The sequence below is a fragment of the Tenebrio molitor genome, chromosome 5 (genome assembly GCF_963966145.1).
Source record: "Tenebrio molitor chromosome 5, icTenMoli1.1, whole genome shotgun sequence".
NCBI lineage: Eukaryota > Metazoa > Arthropoda > Insecta > Coleoptera > Tenebrionidae > Tenebrio > Tenebrio molitor.
Window position 1 is genome coordinate 17,208,922 of NC_091050.1, and position 3,861 is coordinate 17,212,782.

Here is a 3,861-nt window from a genome sequence, read left to right on the forward strand (position 1 = left end):
GAATCGTCAATTTCCGACGACCAACTTGCAACCATTTTAAAGGACTTTAAACAACTTTATTCATGAAATAATCTTACCGAATTACTTTCGTGCTTCTGAAATAATCTGTTGTAATACTCAAGTGGACTAAAACGCAACACTCATATTACAAATGGATAATTTCGAAGCACTCATGTAATTACAAATAATGTCCTCAAAACAATTCTCTACCGCTTCTTTCAGGTATTCATCTGAAACGGCATCTCCTCAAATGTTTTTTTAATTTAGAAAAGAGATAATACTCACTCTGTGCCAAATCTGGGCTGTAGGGAGGATGTTCCATCGCTACAAAGCCGCACTCGTCGATTGCTTCACGGACTTGGCGAGCTTTGTAAACTCTGTAATTGCCATGAAACAGCATAATCTTGTGATTACAGTTGTGGAGCCCTTTTTGCTGTATGGCAGTTAACAACTTTCTTATTGTTTTCTTGTAGACTTCTCCTGTTATTGTAGAGCCTTTTTTTCAGGTATTCAATCAATAAGATTTCGTCCATATCCCAAAACACCGTCGCCATTAGATTTCCTCATAAATTCTGCATTCTTGCTTTTTGGCGGTGGAGAGCCTTTGTGGACCCATTGCATGAATTCGTGTTTTGTCGGTGTATCCCAGAAATACATCCACGTTTTATCACCTGTTACAATTTTCGAAAAAAACTCTTTGAGACACAAAGCCTCCAAATTTTCTTCGCAAATGTGCTGCCAACACAGTTTTTGTTCGGAATTAAGCAGTTTCGGAATCCAACGTGCTGAAAACTTATTAAGTCCTAAATCTTCATGCAAAATTTTCCACCAATTATTTCCACCAAAATTGTATCCTAAAATATGACGGGGCATCTACCCCATACACATTGATCATCCTCTGGTGAATTATTCTTGGGTCCATTTCCTTTTCTGGTCAAAGATTTGACCTTGCTAAATTTCACTCATTTTTCGTTAGTTAAGGCTACGCAAAAACAACAAAACTCTTTGGATGTCAATCACATTTGGTCAGTAAGCATTAAAATGTCAGCAACTTGACAGTAAAAATTTGCGTGCTTCACGTGTTTTCGTCATGGTTAAGTAGATAATGTAAAACTCTTCCCCTACAATCCAGTGAATTAATGATTTGTGAAGTTACGAAATGATCTCTGCACCAGTATTGTGTTAAACTGAAGTGCATTCTTGTCAACAAATTTATTTCTCTTTTTTTGAATCCAAACAAGTATCTCTGACATGACACTAAGGTAGACTTCTTGAGAAGTTTTTAGTTAATTTACAAGAACAACCAGAAGACTTCTCTCTTCAAAAAGAGGAGTTGATCCATGTTTTGTTTTTTGAATGATTGCTCTCTGTTGAAAAGTTTTCAAAAAATTTTTTTGCTATTGATATCTTTCAAGCACTTTGTGCAACTGAAGTGGAGAACTTAACTTTTGCCAATACTTTTACAGTGTCTTAAGTTAATTTGCTTAAGAAAATTCTAAGGCTTATACAGTAAAGTCGCTCAATAATTATAATTTTACATTTTAGTCGAATTTTTACGTCATTTAGGTTAAATATCAAAATTATTGTAATCACATGGAGGATCAATACAAAGAAAATATGGTGCTGCCTCTAGAACAGTAGAATATACTATTTTATCTACTTTGATTTTCTAATCCCTGAAATTTTGGTTGCTCAAGCTTTCATATTAGACTAGGGACTATCGCGTGGGTTGGTAATACATATTTTTCACAAAAATGTAAGGTTATATTTACTAAATCTACCGCGTAGCTTCATTCGTTACCTTGACGCCTGACGTCAAACGGCTGATGTTACCAATATAACAAAAGCTAAAAGTTACCAAAAACAGTTTAATAATATGCTTCATTATTAAACTGTTTTCGGTATAATAGTGAGCCTATTTGTAACTCAAAGTAGATAATGTAAATGTATTCATCAGCAAAACAGCTCCATAAAAAATTACACGTGCGTTAGAGAATAGTTATTTATTATACGAGTTTTATAAGACACGCGATTTTTAGAGCACGAGGAGCGCAGCGACAAATGCAAAGTGCTATAAAGAAAACAAGTGCGACAAAATGGCTTATAAAACGAGTATAATACAATATTTTTTTTATTTTGCCCTTCAAATTTAAAAAAAGTTTAAAACATAATGCTGGGAAAATTATATTTGACAAATATAAAGGTTGGTAACGCTGGTAAATAAACGAACAATTGTAAGTTTTGAATTTAAAGTGTCGTGAAACGCAGTGATCACTTAGCAACAACTCACTATGAGTCACTGCCAACATTAGAAATTTAAGAAAATGTTCCTGAAACGCGCATCGAAAAGAGCTCCTTTTCGAAACCCGTTTGAGTGTTATACTGACTGTGTTATAGGTGCAAAATAGAAAAATAAATAAGTGCATGCAAAATAGCCAAAAATAGCGAATTGCTATAAATAAACATCATCAATAAACGTTAGTAGCAGTAAAGCACGACACTTATGGAAAAAAATGGCATAACTATTGATAACAAAAGGTATAAAAGAGAGGACAAAATTATAAGTTATCAGTACCGCTCGAAAGCCTACCAACATGAAACCTCTTTTCGTTTTTCTGCTGCTGATCGTTGTGGTTTCTGGTAAGTTAGCTTTAGGAGATTCACGAATGGTAAATTCTGAGAGAACTTGCAGTTGTTCGTGGAGCAACAAAACCTTTTATTTGTATCAGCAAATGCGATGAGGAGGAGCAGAAGTGCTCCCGCGACACCTACTGCGTTATTGTTACATCGAATAAAGGTATGTACTCGTATGTATTTTTTTAATTTCACTTTTAACTAAAATGTTGTTGTTCAAGATTCAAACAATCAGCGCGTTAAACTGTGCCTTCCCCAAAATTTACTGCAACGTGTAAAACATAATTGGTTACCATTGTTACCTGTGTGACGAAGATTTGTGTAACAAAAATGACGACAAATAATTTCTTTCCGTGACCTTTCCAAATAATGTATCCTGTAGTTTACATTAATGTATTTATAGTATTGCCGTTATAACTTTTTATCTGCTCCGCCCACTAAAATTGACCAATCAGAATCAAAGCCAGATTCAATCTGTACAACTTTTCATCACATTTGCCACGTAAAAAAGTTAAGGTTAGAATTTTGCTGTCAAGTCCACAATTATTGTTTTAGGTTCTAAAAAATTAAATGTCATTAAGACAATTCGAATGTCATAAATTTTTACTGTGTAAATCAGATCGTCTTAACAACCTATTTGATTGGTAACTAAGAAAATGAAATGGGCGGGGCAGATAAAATGTTACGGTGTCCTTAGTATAGGAATTTTTTTCGTTTGTTATCTTTTTCAGTTTGCTATCGGTTAAGGTTTATAATTTTGTGTTTTGAATGATTTAATAATAGTATATTAAAGAACGAGTTTTATAAGGGCTGATTTGGCGCACGAGTCTCAGGTGTAAAAAACAACCCCTACGGGTTTATAAAACGGTTTTTTTATGTTATTTTTTAGAATTTGCACCCTTGTTTTAATTTTTAAATAAAAAAATTTAGTTTTCCAATTCAAGGGAATTTTGTATTTATTGGTAATTCAAGGTAATGGATGCAACTACATCTGCAACAGATGTTAAAAAGTAGAGTTTGAACATTAATATTGGAAGGTTTTTGGTGTAAATGAAACATTGATAAAAATGTTCTTAGGGCCGGTTGTACCAAATTAGTTTAACTTCGTTTATCTCCCAGTCTAGATTAAAGTTATATTATTTTGTTGTACGAACGGTGATCGAGGATTGTCTAAGCATTGAACGTGGTTTTCAGTGATCGACTGATATCTATCGATCAAGGATGGAT

General features: G+C 33.8%; 1 long non-coding RNA gene across 1 annotated transcript; it reads left to right on the forward strand.

The window, feature by feature from the left end:
* The first annotated feature begins 2,527 nt into the window (after nucleotides 1–2,527).
* LOC138131419 (uncharacterized) lies at nucleotides 2,528–3,577 on the forward strand. Its single transcript, XR_011159803.1, has 3 exons — nucleotides 2,528–2,640; nucleotides 2,693–2,797; nucleotides 2,856–3,577. It is a non-coding gene; the product is annotated as an uncharacterized lncRNA (long non-coding RNA).
* Nucleotides 3,578–3,861: the final 284 nt, after the last annotated feature.